General features: G+C 40.6%; 1 protein-coding gene across 11 annotated transcripts in view; it reads left to right on the top strand.

Annotated features, from left to right (window-relative positions):
* The window catches only part of FAM126A (family with sequence similarity 126 member A), a 179,816-nt gene that overhangs the window by 113,125 nt on the left and 43,947 nt on the right, over positions 1-22,744 (top strand). For 5 of the 11 annotated variants that reach the window (XR_004351501.1, XR_004351502.1, XR_004351498.1 and 2 more), the window contains 2 exons: positions 20,521-20,657; positions 20,956-21,071. The gene's annotated coding sequence lies outside the window, so the exon portion shown is untranslated. Of the gene's footprint in view, positions 1-2,136; positions 2,294-3,426; positions 3,597-4,180; positions 4,283-19,853; positions 20,014-20,520; positions 20,658-20,955; positions 21,072-22,744 lie in introns of all 11 variants that reach the window. The other 6 variants (XR_004351500.1, XR_004351499.1, XR_004351494.1 and 3 more) reach the window with 4 other exon arrangements.

The following is a 22,744-nucleotide window of genomic DNA, read 5'->3' as shown; positions in this document are numbered from 1 at the left end:
TGCACGCTGCCCACAAGCACGAAGAGCCAAGACCAGTTGGAACCAGAAGGTTGATGGTGTTGACTCCCCATTACCTCACCACCAACCAATCGGAAGAATGTCCACGAGCTGATCACGCACCCTGCAAACCCTCTCCCTCTCCTGTCTTTTAAAAACTTTCCCTGAAAGCCTTCCGGCGGAGTTTGGGCTTTTTGAGCACTTGCTACCTGGACTCCTTGCTTGGTGCCCTGCGATAAACACTGCCCTTTCCTTCACCACAACCTGGTGCCAGTGGATTGACTTTACTGCATGCGCGGGCCAGCTGACCCAGGTTTTGGTTCAGTTACACCTTCTCCCTCATATTGATCACCATTTCATACCTTCACCTTCAGTCAGACCAAACTCCTTGAGTACAACAATGCGGCTGTTCCTGATAATAATAATAACTGAATATGCAATACTGCCAATCAGAATGACAATAGCTGTGTTTTTTGAGTACTCACTTCATCCCAGACCCTCTCCTAAGACCCTTCATGCGTCATCATCCTTGTTTCATCTTCCTAACCACTTTGTGAGGTAAATACTATTGTTATGCCCATGTTAGAGCTGAGAAACGGAGGCTTGAAGAAATCAGTGACCCTGACTGCAGCCACATGGCTGGTGGGTGGAGCCTGGGTCTGAGCCCAGGCAGTGTGACTCCTGCAGATGTGCTTGCGCACAGATGTCAGCATTTCCTGTGCTTGGAAGGATGCTGACTGCCAGAGTCTGTAGGAAGAGTGCTTTGGGTTGGAAAATACGACTGGTCTAAACTAAATGTGTATGTTTTTGGAGAGACCTTCTGTCTAATCTGGTTCCCCGTCGCTTCTTCCTTGAACTCCTTTGAGCCTTTAATTTAAGGGTTCAGTTGCCGCTGGGGCACTAAATCAAGTGCATCATTCTACTGGCAATGTACGGTGAGGGAGAAAGTATTCTCCTTTGGAGAGTAAAAACCCATCTCCCTATGATTCCCACTTACCCGTTCCTCTTACTTAAACCACCACCAACAAGTAGAAACATCTTTTAAAAGAGAGAAATGCTGCTCCTCTGGGGGTGAGTAAATAATCCCTTTTCTCTTCCAATATTGACTTTGGATATGTCAGTTTTGTTAAAGGTGTGGAAAGCATAAAGTGGTAAATTTTGAAATGATTTTTGTAGTTTATGTAGAGAAAGATACTTTTTAGGAAGCCGGTCGTCTTATTCTAAATATGGAACAGTTTTCTCCCCAGCCTCCCCTTCTCCCCAAACTTTGGGAATTATTTTATTATTTCTCTGTTGATGACCAAAGTATCTCATTTCATCATGGAAAGTTTGAGGTAGAGCACAGGGATCTTTGATAGAAATACACAAACATATACTTATGTATATACTATGTATGTTTATTCATGTGTATATATACATCTGTAATATAATGTGTGTGTGTGTGTGTATGCCACTTGATGAGGTACCGTAAAATTCTCCTCGCATTCCCAAGTACCATCAAGTTTCTGCCTAGAGCGCTAAATTGGCTTTTTTGATTCCTGCCAAATCTTGCTCAGAGAAGCCACCTATGGTCTCAAAGTTCTGTTACTATTTCCATATATTTTGGGAATATTTTCCTTTTGAAAAGAACAACTCCTCCTGCTCGTTTTTCATCCATGTGATGTCACACATGCTTACATGAAAGACGAAGTGGTGACCTGTCCTTTTTATTCTTTGCCCTACAAGCTCAGGGCCTGATGCTATTGCCATATTCTTACACTTGTAAATACAGCAAGTGGGCTCATGTCTCGAGTGCCCTCTCTGTGCCTGGCCCTGTATCTGGGACCTGAGAGAGGGCGGTGAATATAACGGACGTGAACCCTGCCCTCATGGGGTTTATGTTACCCCTGCCGCCAGCAGGATCTCTTAGCTCTGCCAAGCTCCCCAGTTACCAGGGCACAGCACTTTTGGAAGGGAAGGAGTTCTGACAAATGTGCGGTATCATACACAGTTCTGCACACAAAGCCATTTATTTTAGGCTGAAGCAATTGCAGCAAAATTTGAATAATTTATCTGGAATGTGTCAGATTGAATGCTTTATGATATCTTTCTGGTTTTCTTTGGTAGAACATTTATACAGTAAAAGCTTTGTTATCGTAGACTTCTCAACTAACTCTCTGCCAGTCACTGCAAGCAAGATGTATGGACTAAACAGGGAGATGGTCCCAAGAATCTGAGCTTGTCTGAGAGAAGTATTATAGGTCATCACTGAAGTGAATCAGGAGGATCTGAAGGAGTTTTTACTCAGTGCTCTAAGGTAGAGGTCCCCAACCTTTTTGGCACCAGAGACCGGTTTCGTGGAAGACAGGTTTTCCATGGATGGGGGTGGGGGGTGGGGGATGGTTCAGGCGGTAATGCGAGCGATGGGGAGCAATGGGGAGCGGCAGGTGAAGCTTTGCTTGCTGGCCCGCCGCTCACCTCCTGCTGTGCCGCCCAGTTCCTAAAAGGCCGCGCACCGGTACGGGTCCATGGTCCAGGGGTTGGGGAACCCTGCTCTAAGTTCTTGGGACAGAAATAACAAAAAAGAGGTTTTGCTGGGCCACAGCTGCTACTAAATGTTACCCATTCTGAACCAAAGAACAAGAAACATCCCTGATCCCACCCTCCTTAACCCAAGAAAAAATACTGAGTCCTGAAATTCCCATTATAAATGGAATCCTTTTGGTTAAGTTGGCATCGCTCTTGGAAAGAGGGTCAGTCAATCCAAGAGGACCATCCCCAAACTTGGGCTTGCCATTAACCTTTCCTAGGATTCATGTGTGCAGGGCCCAGCCAGCACGGTTTGCCGAGAGAATGAGACACCACAGGTGAGCATCACTGGTTCAAAGCCTGGAGGGAGAAAGAGAAAGATGCTGGGCAGCCTTGCCTGGAAAGACCTGGAAAGCCCCAGCCCCAAGAGAGCACTTTAAGCATGGAGGCATCTGGAGACGGGTGGCTGCTCAACTCTGCAGAGGGCCAGCTCTTGTTTGCCTCCAAGTGATTTCTGATATATTTCCAAGCACAAAATCAAACTTTCTTCTTTAAGAATCTTAACGATGGAATTCCTTGGCGGTCCAGTGGTTAGGACTCCACGCTTCCACTGCAGCGGCACAGGTTCCGTCTCTGGTTGGGGAACTAAGATCCCATATGCCACGTGGTTTGGCCAACCCTCCCCACCAAAAGCAAAATCAAAACAAAACAAAAATCAAAACAAAAAAGAATCTTAACGAATGTTCCTGCGTGTGTCCTAGGTTTTTCTACGACAGGGGTGTTTTGGACATCTCTTGTCCTTGCCCAGGCTGAGGCAGGAGAGGCAAGGTGCAGCACCCTACAGCCCCAGAAGGGCCTTGTCAGAGCACACTGTGCTGGGAGGTCACGGGTGGCAGAAACTGCTGGCCTCTCTTTCCACAGCCCACAGGAAACATTTGCATGTCTAACACTTTCTGCACAAAGTGGCCCATGGTAGCAGTGCCCGGATGTGGTTCCCAAGCTGTTCACGGCACTGCTTTGTGATTCATCCTTTCTACACGGTCTCTGGGAGTCCAGTGGGGGCATCCAAACCTTCCTGTTGTCTATGTTCGGTAAGCAGAATGTTAAAATTTTAGAAATTCCTTGCTTTCACTCCTTTTAGAGGTAAAATAGTCATTAGCAGAAGCAAGCATTTGTTTCTTGGGGATATGTTTGTGAAAACATAACAAAGCTTTTATTTATGACTTGCATTAGTTATTTCAAGCTTAAGAAATGTGCCCTTTTGAAAAAGTTGGAAAAATAACATGTTAAAGAGGGAGGAACTACTTACACCATTGTTCCTGGGTTGAATGGTGATACAGATAATTTAGTCAAAACATATCTTTAACCATTTTTTGAGTGCGATAAGTTTGTGAGTCTCTGATTAGAGCTGGCTGAATGTTTCCCCCAGAATAATGGGTTTTGAGCATTAATAATAAACCTCTAACTTTCACAAGCAATTGCTATGACTTTATTCATATGCAATAAGGCCCTTCTAACCGATTATACAATTAACTTTCTGCAGTTAAAATGAATGAAATATTAATGTTTTTTGAGGAATCCAATGACATTAAGTTAAAACACATTGACTTCTACCACTTTATGACCAGTTAAAATTATTTTTCATTATTTGAAATCGTTTTCTCCCAACATGTAGTAATGGTGGGAGAATTAAATGACACCGAAAATTCTGGAAATGAGGAGAAAGGGACTAGAACCGCAAGCACCAGGCAGATGAAGAGAGAGAAGAGTCGTTTAGGTAAGTCTCCAGTTACACATATTCTAGTAAGCTCTACTTGAGAAAGGGGGCACATTGCCCCTGCGGAGGCAATACTGCCGCATTGACATCAGTGATATGAAGCTGTCAAGTTCTTCTGAGCATAATCGCTTTTTAAAAATATATATACAGCAGGTTCTTATTAGTTATCCATTTTATACATATTAGTGTATATATGTCAATCCCAGTCTCCCAATTCATCACACCACCACCCCGCCCTGCCACTTCCCCCCACTGGTGTTTACACGTTTGTTCTCTACATCTTTGTCTCTATTTCTGCCCTGCAAACCGGTTCATCTGTACCATTTTTCTAGGTTCCATATATATGCGTTAGTATATGATATTTGTTTTTCTCTTTCTGGCTTACTTCACTCTGTATGACAGTCTCTAGATCCATCCACATCTCTACAAAAGACCCAATTTCATTCCTTTTTATGGCTGAGTAATAGTGCATTGTATATATGTACCACATCTTCTTTATCCATTTGTCTGTCGATGGGCATTTAGGTTGCTTCCATGACCTGGCTATTGTAAATAGTGCTGCAATGAACATTGGGGTGCATGTGTGTATTTGAATTACAGTTTCCTCTGGGTATATGCCCAGTAGTGGGATTGCTGGGTCATATGATAATTCTATTTTTAGTTTTTTAACAAACCTCCATACTGTTCTCCGTAGTGGTTGTATCAATTTACATTCCCACCAATGGTGCAAGAGTGTTCCCTTTTCTCCACACCCTCTCCAGCATTTGTTGTTTGTAGATTTTCTCATGATGCCCATTCTAACTGGTGTGAAGTTATACGTCACTGTAGTTCTCATTTGCATTTCTCTAAAAATTAGTGATGTTGAGCAGCTTTTTCATGTGCTTCTTGGCCAACTGTATGTACTCTTTGGAGAAATGTCTATTTAGGTCTTCTGCCCAGTTTTTGATTGGGTTATTTATATTTTTAATATTGAGCTGCATGAGCTGTTTATATATTTTGGAGATTCATCCTTTGTCCATTGATTCGTTTGCAAATATTTTCTCCCATTCTGAGGGTTGTCTTTTGGTCTTGTTTATGGTTTCCTTTGCTGCGCAAAAGCTTTTAAGTATCATTAGGTCCCATTTGTTTATTTTTATTTCCATTACTCTAGGAGGTGGATCAAAAAAGATCTTGCTGTGATTTATGTCAAAGAGTGTTCTTCTTATGTTTTCCTCTAAGAGTTTTATAGTGTCCGGTCTTACATTTAGGTCTCTAATCCATTTTGAGTTTATTTTTGTGTGTGGTGTTAGGGAGTGTTCTAATTTCATTCTTTTACATGTAGCTGTCCAGTTCTCCCAGCACCACTTACTGAAGAGACTGTCTTTTCTCCATTGTATATCCTTGCCTCCTTTGTCATAGATTAGTTGACCATAGGTGTGTGGGTTTACCTCTGGGTTTCCTAGCCTGTTCCATTGATCTATATTTCTGTTTTTGTGCCAGTACCATATTGTCTTGATTACTGTAGCTTTGTAGTATAGTCTGAAGTCAGGGAGTCTGATTCCTCCATCTCCTTTTTTTTCCCTCAAGACTGCTTTGGCTATTTGGGGTCTTTTGTGTCTCCATAAATATTTTAAGATTTTTTTGTTCTAGTTCTGTAAAAAATGCCATTGGTAATTTGATAGGGATTGCATTGAATCTGTAGATTGCTTTGGGTAGTATAGTCATTTTCACAATGTTGATTCTTCCAATCCAAGAATATGGTATATCTCTCCATCTGTTTGTATCATCTTTAATTTCTTTCATCAGTGTCTTATAGTTTTCTGCATACAGGTCTTTTGTCTCCCTAAGTAGGTTTATTCCTAGGTATTTTATTCTTTTTGTTGCAATGGTAAATGGGAGTATTTCCTTAATTTCTCTTTCAGATTTTTCATCATTAGTGTATAGGAATGCAAGAGGTTTCTGGGCATTAATTTTGTTTCCCGCAACTTTACCAAATTCACTGATTAGCTCTAGTAGTTTTCTGGTGGTGTCTTTCTCCATGTATAGTATCATGTCATCTGCAAACAGTGACAGTTTTACTTTTTTTCCAATTTGTATTCTTTTTATTTCTTTTACTTCTCTGATTGCCGTGGCTAGGACTTCCAAAACTATGTTGAATAATAATGGCGAGAGTGGATATCCTTGTCTTGTTCCTGATCTTAGAGGAAATGCTTTCAGTTTTTCACCATTGAGAATGATGTTTGCTGTGGGTTTGTCATATATGGCCTTTATTATGTTGAGGCAGGTTCCCTCTATGCCCACTTTCTGGAGAGTTTTTATCATAAATCGGTGTTGAAATTTGTGAAAAGCGTTTTCTGCATCTATTGAGATGATCATATGGTTTTTCTTCTTCAATTTGTTAATATGGTGTATCACATTGATTGATTTGCGTATATTGAAGAATTCTTGCATCCCTGGGATAAATCCCACTTGATCATGGTGTATGATCCTTTTAATGTGTTGTTGGATTCTGTTTGCTAGTATTTTTGCATCTCTATTCATTAGTGATACTGGTCTGTAATTTTCCTTTTTTGTAGTGTCTTTGTCTGATTTTGGTATCAGGGTGACGATGGCCTCATAGAATGAGTCTGGGAGTGTTCCTTCCTCTGTAATCTTTTGGAAGAATTTGAGAAGGATCGGTGTTAGGTCTTCTCTAAATGTTTGATACAATTCACTTGTGAAGCCATCTGGTCCTGGACATTTTTTTGTTGGAAGATTTTTAATCACAGTTGCAATTTTATTACTTGTGATTTGTCTGTTCATATTTTCTATTTCTTCCTGGTTCAGTCTTGGAAGGTTATACCTTTCTAAGAATTTGTCCATTTCTTCCAGGCTGTCCAATTTATTGGCACAGAGTTGCTTGTAGTAGTCTCTCAGGATGGTTTGTATTCTGTGGTGTCTGTTGTAACCTCTCCTTTTTCGTTTCTAATTTTACTGATTTGAGTCCTCTCCCTCTTTTTCTTAATGAGTCTGGCTAATGGTTTTATCAATTTTGTTTATCTTCTCAAAGAACAAGCTTTTAGTTTTATTGATCTTTGGTATTGTTTTCTTTGTTTCTATTTCATTTATTTCTGCTCTGATCTTTATGATTTCTTTCCTTCTGCTAACTTTGGGTTTTGTTTGTTCTTCTTTCTCTAGTTCCTTTAGGTGTAAGGTTAGATTGTTTATTTGAGATTTTTCTTGTTTCTTGAGGTAGGCTTGTGTTGCTATGAACTTCCCTCTTAGAACTGCTTTTGCTGCCTCCCATAGGTTTTGGATCATCATGTTTTCATTGTAATTTGTCTCTAGGTAGTTTTTCATTTCCTCTTTGATTTCTTCAGTGATCTCTTGGTTATTTAGTAACGTATTGTTTAGCCTCCATGTGTTTGTGATGCTTTTTTCCCTGTAATTCATTTATAATCTCATAGCATTGTGGTCAGAAAAGATGCTTGATATGATTTCAATTTTCTTAAATTTACTGAAGTTTGATTTGTGACCCAAGATGTGATCTACCCTGGAGAACATTCCATGTGCACTTGAGAAGAAAGTGTAATCTGCTGTTTTTGGATGGAATGTCCTATAAATATCAATTAAATCTAGCTGGTCTATTGTGTCATTTAAAGCTTGTGTTTCCTTATTAATTTTCATTTTGGATGATCTGTCCATTGGTGCAAGTGAGGTGTTAAGGTCCCCCACTATTTTTGTGTTACTGTCAATTTCCTCTTTTATAGCTGTTAGCAGTTGCCTTATGTATTGAGGTGCTCCTATGTTGGGTGCATATATATTTATAATTGTTATATCTTCTTTTTGGATTGATCCCTTGATCATTATGTAGTGACCTTCCTTGTCTCTTGTAACATTCTTTATTTTAAAGTCTATTTTATTTGATATGAGTATTGCTACTCCAGCTTTCTTTTTGACTTCCATTTGCATGGAATATCTTTTTCCATCCCCTCACTTTCAGTCTGTATGTGTCCCTAGGTCTGAAGTGGGTGTCTTGTAGACAGCATATATATGGGTCTTGTTTTTGTATCCATTCAGCGAACCTGTATCTTTTGGTTGGAGCATTTAATCCATTCATGTTGAAGGTAATTATCGATATGTATGTTCCTATGACCATTTTCTTAATTGTTATGGGCTTGTTTTTATAGGTGCTTTTCTTCTCTTGTGTTTCCCACTTAGAGAAGTTCCTTTAGCATTTCTTGTAGAGCTGGTTTGGTGGTGCTGAATTCTCTTAGCATTTGCTTCTCTGTAAAGCTTTTGATTTCTCCGTGGAATCTGAATGAGATCCTTGCCGGTAGAGTAATCTTGGTTGTAGGTTCTTCCCTTTCATCACTTTAAATATATCATGGCACTCCCTTCTGGCTTGTAGAGTTTCAGCTGAGAAATCAGCTGTTAACCTTATGGGAGTTCCCTTGTATATTATTTGTCATTTTTCCCTTGTTGCTTTCAATAATTTTTCTTTGTCTTTAATTTTTGTCAATTTAATTACTATGTGTCTCAGTGTGTTTCTCCTTGGGTTTATCCTGCCTGGGACTCTCTGCACTTCCTGGGCTTGGGTGGCTATTTCCTTTCCCATGTTACGGAAGTTTTTGACTATAATCTCTTCAAATATTTTCTCGGGTCCTTTCTCTCTCTCTTCTCCTTCTGGGACTCCTATAATGCAAATGTTGTTGTGTTTAATGTTGTTCCAGAGGTCTCTTAAGCTGTCTACATTTCTTTTCATTCTTTTTTCTTTATTCTGTTCCATGGCAGTGAATTCCACCATTCAGTCTTCCAGGTCACTTATCTGTTCTTCTGCCCCAGTTATTGTGCTATTGATTCCTTCTATTGTATTTTTCATTTCAATTATTGTATTGTTCATCTCTGTTTGTTTGTTGTTTAATTCTTCTAGGTCTTTGTTAAACATTTCTTGCATCTTCTTGATCTTTGCCTCCATTCTTTTTCTGAGGTCCTGGATCATCTTTGCTATCGTTATTCTGAATTCTTTTTCTGGAAGGTTGCTTCTCTCCGCTTCATTTAGTTGTTTTTCTGGGGTTTTACCTTGTTCCTTTATCTGGTACATAGCCCAGTGCCTTTTCATCTTGTCTCTCTTTCTGTGGATGTGTTTTTTGTTCCACAGGTTGCAGGACTGTAGTTCTTCTTGCTTCTGCTGTCTGCCCTCTGGTGGATGAGGCTATCTAAGAGGCTTGTGCAAGTTTCCTGATGTGGGGACTGGTGGTGGGTAGAGCTGGGTGTTGCTCTGGTGGGCAGAGCTCAGTAAAACTTTAATCTGCTTGACTGCTCATGGGTGGGGCTGGGTTCCCTCCCTGTTGGTTGTTTGACCCGAGGCTACCCAACACTGGAGCCTACCTGGGCTCTTTGGTGAGGCTAATGGCGGACTCTGGGAGGGCTCACAACAAGGAGTACTTCCCAGAACTTTTGCTGCCAGTGTCCTTTTCCTCACAGTGAGCCACAGCCACCCCCCCCACCTCTGCAGGGGACCCTCCAACACTAGCAGATAGGTCTAGTTCAGTGTCCTATGGGGTCAATGCTCCTTCCCCTGGGTCCCGATGCACACACTACTTTGCGTGTGCCCTCCAAGAGTGGAATCTCTGTTTCCCCCAGTCCTGTCGAAGTTCTGCAATCAAATCCCACTAGGCTTCAAAGTCTGATTCTCTAGGAATTCCTTCTCCCATTGCCGGACCCCCATGCTCCCCGAGGAAGCCTGATGTGGGGCTCAGAGCCTTCACTCTAGTGGGTGGACTACTGTGGTATAAGTGTTCTCCAGTTTGTGAATCACCCACCCAACAATTATGGGATTCCATTTTATTGTGATTGCGCCCCTCTTACCATCTCATTGTGGCTTCTCTTTTGTCTTTGGATGTGGGGTACCTTATTTGGTGAGTTCCAGTGTCTTCCTGTTGATGATTGTTCAGCAGTTAGTTGTGATTCCGGTGCTCTCGCAAGAGGGAGTGAGTGCACGTCCTTCTACTCTGCCATCTTGAACCAATCTCCCATAATGGTTTTAATTAAGTAAAATTGGAGGTTAAAAAAAATAAACAAAGATAATCAAGCAACATTTGTCCTTTACGCAACAATGTTCTGCAAAAACCACTGTTGATTTCATTAATTTACATGTCACAAAACAATTAGCTTTGTTTACCCATCTCTCTCAGAGTGTGGGTGCATCTGAATTTTTTCCTAATTATGTTTATAAGGAGTGTCGACTATAAAGGAGGTTGATTAGTTCAAATACACAATTAGTATTGTAATTACTACAACTAGGGGTAAAAAATGCCATCCCCTGTTCATTTTGTCCCACTGTTACATGTAAATTATGGAGTGGGATGTGGAGGGTCATTTGGGGAGGGGGAATAAAGTTAGGTCCCCAAATCAGAGCAGCCTGCCGCACAGAGAGCTTGACTCCACACTCGTGTCCATAGTCTTTTGACTCAAAGTCTGATCGATAAGAACATTAGGAACCAGGAACCCAAGCCCAAATAAGTTTCCAAATGGGAATTCTTACAACGCTTTTTAAGGATGTATGGCTGAGGTGATTTGTTACAGTCTTAATTCCAAAGCTTTATTCAAGTCTTGCCAGGATCTCCTGAGCTCAGAAGCTATCATGGGCTGAAGAATGAAACTCTGTCGTGGCAGGAGGAGGGGGTGATGAACCTTTCTTTTTTTTTTTTAATTTATTTTTTATATATATATTTTAAATTAATCTTTTAAAAAAATTAATTATTTATTTTTGGCTGCATTGGGTCTTCATTGCTGCACCCGGGCTTTCTCTAGTTGAGATGAGCAGGGGCTATGCTTCGTTGCGGTGCGCGGGCTTCTCATTGTTTCTTGTTGCGGAGCACAGACTCTAGGTGCACAGGCTTCAGTAATTGTGGCACACGGGCTTAGTTGCTCTGCGGCATGTGGTATCTTCCTGGACCAGGGCTTGAATGTGTGTCCCCTGCATTGGCAGGCAGATTGTTAACCAGTGCGCCATGAGAGAAGTCCCGATCTTTCTTTTTGATTCAAAGAAGAAGAAAAAGTAAAACAAAACCCCAAGTCCCATTTGTACCATTTAAGTGGAAGTTTTTGCCAACTACAAAAAGATGATTGGGGGATAATAAAGGAAACTGAATATGGACTAGCTCTCAGATACTATCAGAGAATTAGTAATATTTTTAGGAGAGAGAATGGCCTTGTAGTCATGAAAGGAAATGTGATTACTTTTAGGAGATAGGTGCTGAAGGGGTAAGTTATGATATCGACAACTTAATTTCAACATATATTGAAAATACACATACACACAGAGATAAAGCAAATATGGTACACATTAGCAATAGTGAAATTTCGATACTGGGTATATGGGCAGTCATTGAACCAGTCATTAGAGGTCTGTGTATCAGTTGGAAATGTTTCTGGCTGCAAGCAAAAGAAAACTCAACTGGCAAGGTCTGAATCTCAAAGAACCTTCATTACTTACTAAACAAGAAGTGTACAAGTTATCCAGTCAGGGTTGTTTCAGCAATTGAGTGATGCCTTCAAGGCCCCGGCTGTTCTTCCCATCTGCCTTGTCGCCCTCAGCCCACTGGCTTCTGACAGTGTCAGTTTATGACTGCGAGGCCACATGCTCTAGGCATCACAGCCACAGTCAAAGGCAAAGCAGTGGGTGGGGAAGAGCAAAAGCAAGCTCTCCTCTTGCACTTGCTTCTTTTATCAGAAAGCAAAATCTTGGGGTTGGGGGGAGGGATAAATTTGGAATTTGAGATAAACAGATACACACTACTAAATAGAAGGTAGATAAACAGCAAGGACCTACTGAGTAGCACAGGGAACTATATTCAGTATCTTATAATAAGCTATAATGGAAAAGAATCTGAGAAAGAATATATATACACATATATATATATGTAGCTGAATCACTTTGCTGTATACCTGAAATATTGTAAATCAACTATACTTCAAAAAAAGAAAACCCACAAAGAGGTATCATCTCACACCTGTTAGTATGTGTATAATTTAAAAAAATAAATAATAGATGTTGGCAAAAAAAGAAAAAGAAAGCAAAATCTTTCCCAGAAGCCCCCAGGAGACTTCTCCTTCCACCTTAGTGGCTAGAACAGTCAGAGGCCAATCCTAGCTACAGGGGGTCTGGGAAATGCCATCACAATAAGTGACTTACATCAGTTGTGATTCATCCCCTGGGCTAGGGATACACTGTCTCTCAGAGCAAGATTGACGTTCTGTTAACAAGAAAAAGGGGAAATGGCAGCTATTTCCCATTTGTTAAACACATGCTCTTTTTCTCTAGAGAGGATATGGTTCTGCTTTACTAGGTAACAGAAATGATTTTAAATGAAAGTAGAACCAAAATTCATTCTTCACTATATCCTGTTGCTGTTTAACAGGAAAGTAAATGGTGCCCAAAGAGACTTTAGCTTTCTTGTCTTCCTGGACAGGGTCTCTTTAGTCCAGTGAAATAGAAACTCTAACCATCCTTGAAATCTATCTTTTGTTTCACTTTCAAGTTTTATAATACATTTCAATATACAGTTTGCTTTTAAAGCTTGTCCTCATTGTGATGGACATTAGGCAGCAGGATAGAATATATACTACCGCTCATCCTATTTTTAGCCACAGTTGATCTAGTGTCCTCTCTTTGCAAGGCTATGTGATAGGTGAGTTACATGTTCTCTCATTTGTGTAAGAAAGATGTGCTTGCCTCTTGCAAAAAGCCCCAATTCAGTCTGAGTCATCAGCCTTAATAAAGAGAAAACCAGAAGCTTTCAGCAATTGTTCTAACTTCTACTTTCTCCCCAACCTGTGTGAGGCCAATATAAGATAATCTCGACATCTGGGCTGTTTAAATGGAAGTCCTGATCAGAGCAAGTAATAGTCCTAACTAGAGTTCCCTCCTGTCCTCTTCCCTAGCCCTTGGCCCCAAAGTAGGCTTTCTTTTAGAAAGAAGGCTGCACACTCATTGTAGATGGATTAAAATGAATCCCCAGACCAATAATAGCCGCCTAACCATCACTGGGAGCCGTAGTCATGTGTCCTTGGGAGGCAGTCATAGCCTTGCCTGGCCTGGGCCAGAAGGTCTTTGCATGTCCAAATGTCCCTCAAGACCACAATGGCACATTTGTCTGATGATTTAGCATTTGGTGTTAATGGCTGGCATTGTGCTGAGGTATATCATGGCTGGCTGTCCCCTGTTTCTGGGTACCTTCTGGATGTGGCTGACTGTGACACTGACTGCTACACCAGGGCTCTGTGGCAGGGCTGGCTTGGAGCAGCCCAAGAGCCCCCTTTCCTCTACTATGTCAACCAGCACCAACCCCATCCCCCCTCCCAGGGTCCCTGACTCAAGTATCTTATTGGGGCTGCACTGTAGCCTATGGCTTGCCTGTCTCCCTGCGGTGACCCCTGGGAGACGTCCCATTGCTGATAGAAGCCACGTGACTATTCTACCTCCAAACTTAGATTTAACACTTAGGATAAATATTTTGAGTGATTCTCTCCAGTGTTTTATATGAATCATTTCTCTCTTTTTTTGCATTCTTATTTATTTATTTTTGGCTGCACTGGGTCTTCATTGCTGTGCACAGGCTTTCTCTAGTTGTGGCGAGCGGGGGCTACTCTTGGTTGTGGTGCACGAGCTTCTCACTGTGGTGGCTTCTCTTGTTGTGGAGCTCTAAGTGCACAGGCTTCAGTAGTTGCAGCATGCGGGCTCAGTAATTGTGGCTCGCGGGCTCTAGAGCGCAGGCTTAGTAGTTGTGGCACACGGGCTTAGCTGCTCCGTGGCATGTGGGATCTTCCTGGACCAGGGATTGAACCTGGGTCCCCTAAATTGGCAGGCGGATTCTTAACCACCATGCCACCAGGGAAGTCTGAAACATTTCTCTTTAACTTAAATATAGTAAGGGCACATCACTTAAAAAAAAAAAAAGGATCAGTGTCCTGGAGGATGGGAGAGAGAGGTGTGGTGAGGAGTGGCTTTGCTGGGCGCCCATAGAAACAGGAGGTAAAGGTGGAGCCACAGGTGTGGGCAGGTGGGAAGGTGTAATGGTGGGAAGTGAAGGAAGTCCTCTTCCACTGCCTTTATATCTTTAGTGGCTTAGCAAACAGGCTATCAGCGCAGAGTGAGGGTGGGAAATGTTCCAAGAGAGAAGAGAAATCAGGAAAGTAGGAAAGTAAATGGACGAGAAAAACACAGTGTGAGGGTGGGCAGCCTAAGGCCCCGCTTATGTTTAGTGATAACGTATTTGAAGGGAGATCAGCCAATGGCGAGTAATGTACCCCCGGCCAGAACCTCTCCTCTCACTGGGCCAGATGGAAGATCGAATAACAATCCAGAGAATTCCTGATGTGAGGGGCCAGCTCGCAACAAATTCTTGCTAGTAGCTGGGGGCCAGTAGGGCCGGCCTAGAGCAGACTGGGCTACCAGCCAAAGACCCTGCTCTTCAGTGCAGTAACCGTCACTGGAAGATTTGTCCATTGCTGGGCTGTGATGTGGATAGCAAAGTGCTGATGCCTCAGGCATTGCTGAGGTGGTGAAGAGTGGAGGTGCACTTGGGGAAAGGCCACAGGGTTGGTGATATCTGTACATGTGAAGGACCCAAGGCACTAGTTTTCCAGCACTGAGCTGCGTGGCTGGGTGGTGCTCCTATGTCAGGAGATAGTATGTCCAACTTTGACAGCCTTCCTCAGTGCCTTCTGTTGCCCTTTGGGTTCCAGAAAGCCTCCTAAGTGACCTGCCATAGTTCCTCCATGACTGGCTTGTGGAGTGACTGGGTGATACCCAACCCCATCTAACAGGAAACTCATCACACTAGGTTATAAGTCATTGTCTGTTGTTTGTTATCCCTGGATAACAGAAGAGTGAGAACCCTAACTTTTTTTTACCACTTTATCTCTAGTGCCTGGCAGAATACCTGAAAGATAGTAGATGCTCATTAAATTTTGAATGTGTGAATACATAAACGAGGGCTGGCAGGAAGGAGGGACGGAACGGAGGAGGGAGGAAGGGAGGAAGGAAGGAAGGACGGAAGGAAGGAAGCAAGGAATTCTTGTTACTATATCAGGGCTATTCTGGAGGAGGGTTGTTTAAATTGGTGGTAGCCTGTATAGAAGTTATAGCAATGCAGGTAGGTGGAGGGTGGTGGGAGCTGATGAAAAGGGCTTTAGCAGGGCTCTCTAAAATGAAGAAGACACACTGGAGGTTGCAGCGAGAGACCAGAAAGACTGGGACGTCAGTGGCTGGCACAGATGGGGATCAGGTGCTATTTTGGTGAGGGTGTCAGAAAGGTGAGAATAAAGAGTGATGGTCAAGATGGGCAGGAGGGAAGCAGGAGAGGGTTCCTGGGTGAAGAGCTGAGACAGACCCACAGCTCAGCAGGTGTAGTGGGTATGTTTGAAAGGCCCCTGCAGAGATGAGACCCCTGCAGCTGGGCATCCACAGAGGAGCCCAGTGGCTTTAATGATTGGCCTCTCTTTCCTATTCTTTCTGCAAAGAAGGGATCTCCCCTGCACTTGCTTCATCCTCCCCACTTCCTACTCTCTCTGACTTGGTACTTTACACCCCAGCCTCTGGATTTTCTTGTTTGCAGTTTGCTTTCTCTTTTCTCCAGACCTTTGTACCCATGGTTCTCCTGACCTAGAAAGCTAGCTCCACCCTCAAACCTCCTTCCTAGTGACTCCCTCTTGGCCCTCAGATTTTGCTGAGGGGTAACGTCCCCTTGAAGTCCCTGCTCTGCCTTCCCAGGTTGAGTGGCTGCCATTTCTATGTTCTTCATCACACTCTGGGCTACTTCCTTTAAAGCACATATCTCAGTGCAATGGCTTGCTTACTTCTCTGACTCCATCTCTAGACGCGAGAAAAGGGATGTGGTTAAATATTTCCCTAGTGGTCACTCAATGGCAAATAAATCAAAGGAAAACAAAGCAGAAGCCCTGAGAATCCTCTCACTTGTTGAACAAAACCATGTGCTTTTCTGTTGCCTGTGTTTTTATTTCGCACCAGGCTAGTGTCTGAAAGCAAACTCATGCCAAACAGGATTTCACTTTCTCTGAGTTAACAGGCAAAATTTGCTTTAAAGAAATATAAACACATATTTCCAAATGATAAACATTATGAAATAGTAAAAAAATATACATATATATATAATTTTTTTTTTTTTACTATTTCATAATGTTTATCATTTGGAAATATGTGTTTTAGGAGCAACTTTGACCTACCTCATCAGTCCAAGATTTTTGATTTATGTAAGCTGTGCCTTATCGATACGGGTAAGATGAATCAAAATGAAATTAATATATTTTGAATGGTTAAGAGAACTGTAATAGACAATTAGAATGTCTCGAAATAACTGATGCAAAATGTGTGTATATTTTTGTTAAAAAATGTTTTGAATTACAAACTCTAGCACAAATAGAGGAAAGTGCATCATGTATATATATCCATATATATATGGAACAATTATAACAAATACTTATAAAGTGAATACATGAAACCACCACTCAAGTCAAAAGCTAGGATGTAGCCAGCACCCAAGAAGTCCCTCATAGGGTCCTTCTCAATTATACCCCTTCCTCACAAAGGGAAGCAGCCAGGAGCCCCACTTTTCTGGCATTTACTTCCTTGCTTTTGTTTATAGTTTCACCACTGATGTAGGCATCCCTAAATGATATAGTTGAGTTAATTTCAAGTTTAGTTTGAACTTTCCATAAATGAAGTTCTACCATATATATTCTATTTTATCTTGCTTCTTTTGCTCAACATTATGTATGTAATCCCATGTTTTTGCAGACAGCCCTGGGTTGCTACTTTTTATTGCTGTGTAGTATTTCATTGCATAATAAACCACAGTTTATTTTATTACTTTTTCCAAAGAGCCAGATTTTGGCTTTATTAAGCTTTTCTATTGTATGTTCATTTTCCTAGTTCATTGATTTCTTCTCTTACCTTTATTATTGCTTTTCTTCTATTTTCTTTGGGTTTAATTTGCTGTTCCTTTTCTAACTTTTTAATATAGATACTTAGCTCATTAAACTCAGCCTTTCTTTTCTAATATATGCATTTTAAACTATAAATTTCTCTTTAAACAGTATATCAATAGCATCTGACAAGTTGATATACTCTGTTTGAAATATTTTATAATGTCCTTTCTGATTGCCAGCTTGACCTATGGATTATTTAGAAATGAATTCCTTAATTTACAAACATATGAGGAATTTCTGATTTTCTTTCTTATTGATTTTAGCTTAATTGCCTTGAAGTCAGAGAACATTCTCTGTATGGTTCAGTATTTTGAAAATAAGATTTGCTCTAAGATCCATTATCTGGTCATTTTGTTGATTTGTACAAATGTTTCATGTGCTTAAAAAGCATGTGTATTCTAAAGTTGTCAAGTACACTGTTTTTTATATAACCTTTACGTAGAACACACACACATATATAACATATAAGATATATATAAGTGTATATTCTTACTATATATTTATATTTTTTGTTTATTCTATCAATTACCAAGAGGGAGATGGTGAGTTAAAATCTCCCACAATGATTGTCTATTTCCTCTTTTAACTCTACAGATTTTTGAGTCATATATTTTGAGCCCTTGTTAGGTACATACAAAATTGGAATTTTTATATCTTCCTGATTAATTAAGGCTTTATCATTATGAAATGATTCTCTTCATTTCCAGTAATCTTTTTTTGCCTTAAAGCCTACTTTTGTATCAATTCAGTGACATGGATTCTTTTCAGTTAATTATCTGTCATTTTCTTCAATCTTTCTTATTCTTTTGTTTTAATGTGTCTCTTGTAAATAGCATCTAGCTGTAATTTTGAATCCAATTTGTCACTCTTTATCCTCTAATTTGAACATTTAGTTTTTTTTTTTTTTTTTTTTTTTTTTTTGGGGTACGCGGGCCTCTCACTGTTGTGGCCTCTCCCGCTGCGGAGCACAGGCTCCGGACGCGCAGGCTCAGCAGCCATGGCTCACGGGCCCAGCCGCTCCGCGGCATGTGGGATCTTCCCGGACCGGGGCACGAACCCGTGTCCCCTACATCGGCAGGCGGACTCTCAACCACTGCGCCACCAGGGAAGCCCCCATTTAGTTTATTTATACTTATTGGTAGCTTATGATATATTTACACTAAATCTACCATGTTATTTTGTGTTTTCTATTTGTCTGGCCTGTTATATGTTTCTTTTTCTCCTTTTTCATTTTTGTTCCTACCATGTTTCCCTCAGTTTGTCTTTCTGTGTTTTATTGTGGGTTTTTCTTCATACATATCTACAGTTAACTAATTTTTCTTTAATTGTAACGTCCTGGTGAACCTATCAATTGAATTTTACATTTTAATCTCTATTGCTATATTTTTCAGTCCTAGAATTTCTCTTTAGTTCTTTTTCAAACTGACCACATCATTTTTTACAGTTTCCAATTCCCTGCTCAGATTGTCGGAATTGGCATTTATTTCTTTAAATAGAGTAAGCATTATTATTTTACAGGCTGTGTCTGGTAATTTAAATATCTGAAGTCTCAATAGGTCTGTTTCTATTGTATGTTATTTATTGTAGATTTTACTCATAGTGTTTCATTTCCTTATATGACTGGTTATCTTTGACTGTGTGCTGGGCATTGTGTTTAAAAATTATTATAATAAATATTAAACATACCAAAAAACAAATAAATAAAAATAAAATTATTGTAGAAGTATTTTGAAGCCTAAGATGATAGTATTTTCTTTTAGAGAGGATTTTAATGCTTCTCCCAGATGCATAGTGAGCAGTTGCCATTTGGAACCAGTTTAATTCAAGCTCAAGGCTTGAGGTTTTCTGGGTCATCAGATGAGGTAAACCTGGACTACAAGTCCATGCAATGGTTAGCTTACTTGTAGTTTACTCTGACTTACCCTAAGGGTGGAGTTATAGCTCAGCCTAAAGTAAGAACTATTTTTATCTTTGTTTTTGGTGAGCATAGACTTCCATCTTCTGACTTTCTGAGGCTGCTAAAACTGCAGTTCTGTTTCACAGTTGTTTCTTCTGAATCAGCAGATACCTCAGGGTAACCTAGGCTTAATTCTTGGGCTTCTCATGTTCTCCAAGTGTGCATCTGACATTCTCTCCTGGGCTTCTTGACTTTTTGGTATTTTAAGATTTTAAAATAACATTCTGTTCAGTTTTTTAAAGTATAATTGTATTGCATTAAAAATGATGGGCTTCTCTGGTGGCGCAGTGGTTGTGAATCCGCCTGCTGATGCAGGGGACACGGGTTCATGCCCTGGTCCAGGAAGATCCCACATGCCGAGGAGCGGCTGGGCCCGTGAGCCATGGCCGCTGAGCCTGCGCATCCGGAGCCTGTGCTCCGCAACGGGAGAGGCCACAACAGTGAGAGGCCCGCCTACCGCAAAAAAAAAAAAAAAAAAAAAAATGTTATACTTGTACTACATAAAAGTGTAACTTTGGACATTCTGGTTTTAAATTCTGCATATTACATGTCATTTGAGAGAAATGCATCTTTCTGGAGTTTAACTTAGTTCCATCTTTTAGGTCAATGATTAAAACATGCTTTGCTTCTACTGCCTTTCAGGGAGAATGAATGTGGCACTTTGCCATTTCTGTGGTCCTGATAAAATTATATGGATACAATCTTCTACTAATAGCAGTGTTTGGCTTAGTGGTAGCTGGATCTGTATTAATATTTAGGGTATTAATTGGTGATTGGATCAACAGGAAACCAAGAAAAAAAGGTAATACATATATAAGGATATGGTAAATTATGACCTCACTAGCTTTTTTGGTTTACTTAGTGAAATAAAATACAGATATGAACTTAATAATGACAGGGCATAAGTTTTAAAAACTAGAAAAAGCGGTATCCAGCTTTCTGTCATTCTCTGGTACTAGATTTAAAATATTTTATTGTAGTTTTTAGATATTTATCCATCACAGATTTTTAATATTAAATTCCTAAAAACATGTTTCATTTTAATACTCTGGTATTACCTATGTATAATATACTTATGTAATTTCTATTAAAGACAATTTCTATGTGTAAAAGATAACCTTTATACCAAGTAATCTGTCTAAACTGGGAATTACTATCTGGAGACTTATTTGTTCAAATGTCAATCCATTTTTAGCTTTTCCCTCTAATATCTCTTTAACCTTCCTTTACCCAAGAAGAATGTAGGATTTCCTAAGTTTTTCCAAGTCTTTTGATTACCAGTCAGCCTGATTGTTTTCATTTCACCTAGGAGGTTGGGCAAGGCATTCTCTGAAAGCACAGCACTGAAAAGGCTAACTTATTTAAAATCTGGACTGTTGGTCCTTAGGCCATATTGATAACTTCAGTCACAAATTAAAGAAGAGTGTGATATATCAGTAGAAAAACGTAAGTGCTTTGATTTATCTAATATCCTGCTTTTCATATCGTCTTACTCTCAAAGCATGCTTTCATTTGCTTGCAAAACCCAGCTTTTTTTTCTTCTTCTTCTTCTGGTTGTAAAGGCTTTGCCTTTAGTGAGCACACAAGCCTGCTCTTTGCTTCCTACTTAGCCTATGATTGCTGATGGGAATGATAACCCTGGTTGGCACAGGGGTTTGGTCAACTGCAGTTACTCTGCATTAAATGATGATGTAATTGTAACCTGTCTCTTAAAACCAAGAATAAATATTGTTTCCCTTTGCAGTTGGTCATGTCTTGCTCTTCACTCAGAATGCCTCTATCACCACCGGCTGTGCGGTCCTGATGCTTGTGTTCTCATACAGAAGGGACCTGGAGCAAGTATGGCAAGGCTGGTTCACTGTGAGTGTCTGCCATCTCCCCCCTGTGCTGTGAGAGTGAATGTCACAGGCAAGACCAGAATGCCCTTCAGTGAGTCATCTCTGGATGGCCCTGCTCACTGATCTGGGATCTGGCTAATCTTTCACCAGTGCTCTCCTTACCCCTAATTTGTTAATCAGAGTCTAAATCTCACAGTCATGAAGGCAATAGAACAGCAGTCTCTGTCTGCAAGGTACAAATTAGCACCGGATCTGGTGCTACTGGGGTGGGAAGAAAACGCTGAGAATAAATACAACAACATTTGGCTTCAAACCTGCATTGAACCTCTTTCTCTCAAAAGTCTTTGGGTTCATTTAGATGCTCTTCAAACTGTCAGGTAAGTAACTGTATGTATTACAATGGGCTGAGAAAGTCTATCCCTGGGTTCCAAACTCCGTTTACCCTCCTTCCTTCAGTGGTCTGCTTCACAGCTGTGATCACCCTGGCAGCCCTGGCGAACCTGGCCAGCACAGCACTGACCAACACCATTCAGAAGGACTGGATTGTAAGCCTCACAGGTGACAACAGAGGCCAGCTGGCTGGTGAGCTGTGGATATAACAGGGCATCACAGGTTCTCTAATCTGCTGAGAGGTAGGCCTGATTTAGTGAACAGAGTTGATGAGACAATTAGCGCTCCGAGAAAGGCAGGAAAGTAGCCTTTAATAGAAGGTATTTGGAGTCAAAGAGACCTGCATTTGAATGCAGCTAAAACCAGCCATGGCTCTTACCAGCTGCAAGTTACTTAACTTCTCTAGACTTTACTTTCCTCATCTGTAGAATGAGAGAAATTAGGACAACCCCCCACCTTGCCGCCAGCTCATTTTTGGGAAGGATTATGTCTGCACATGGGAAGCATGTAAGAAATGGATGAGACTGTTATTATCAAAAGGATATATAGACCATACTTTCGGGAGAGAAATCCCTCTGAATATATTACAGAGGTTCTTTGGTCATTTTAGATTTGAAAAATAAGTGAATTAAAAGATTTCTTAATTTTTGTCTGTGATAAGCTTCTACTTTCTCCAGAAAATTCATCCCCAAGTGTGACTTGATTATCACCTAATCACTAGTAATGAGAGGTAGAATCATTTTTTTCAATAATGGAGCTAAATGGAAGAATCTGGCATCTTTTAATTTTTTCTTCCATTTATAAAACTTGGATCATTTTCACTGTGAGATATTCAAATTGCCAAACTAAAGCAGGAGATCTTGTCTTACCCTATATTTGTGCAGTTGGTACTCTTGGCTAGAAAACGTTCATGAGAGTTGATAGCCAAGATAAAGGAAGCTATTACAGAGGAGTCTATTAAAATATACTCCTTACAAAGTGTAGAAGCCCCTTATAATCATGTTTTCTTCTAAACTACACTTATTTGGATGTACTGTGGCTTAAATAACAACACCCAAAATAAAACAGCTATGTGGGTACAAGCCAGGTGACATGGTGTTGAAAGTGTCCTGTCTCTGGGTAAAAGAAAATCTTCCTGCTTGCTGTTAATTAATTTTAAAGAAATCTAAAATAAAGCACAGATTCAGATCTGAGGTTTATTCTAATTTTAAAAATCATCTTGTAAATATGTTCTTTAATGATGGTGGAATAGTTAAGAGAATAAGCTTTAGGGTCAGACTGCCTAGGTTTGAATCTGAGCTCCAC

This window comes from Phocoena sinus, chromosome 9 (assembly GCF_008692025.1).
Source record: "Phocoena sinus isolate mPhoSin1 chromosome 9, mPhoSin1.pri, whole genome shotgun sequence".
In the NCBI taxonomy this organism is placed as follows: Eukaryota; Metazoa; Chordata; class Mammalia; order Artiodactyla; family Phocoenidae; genus Phocoena; species Phocoena sinus.
This window is presented reverse-complemented; position numbering and strand designations above follow the sequence as displayed.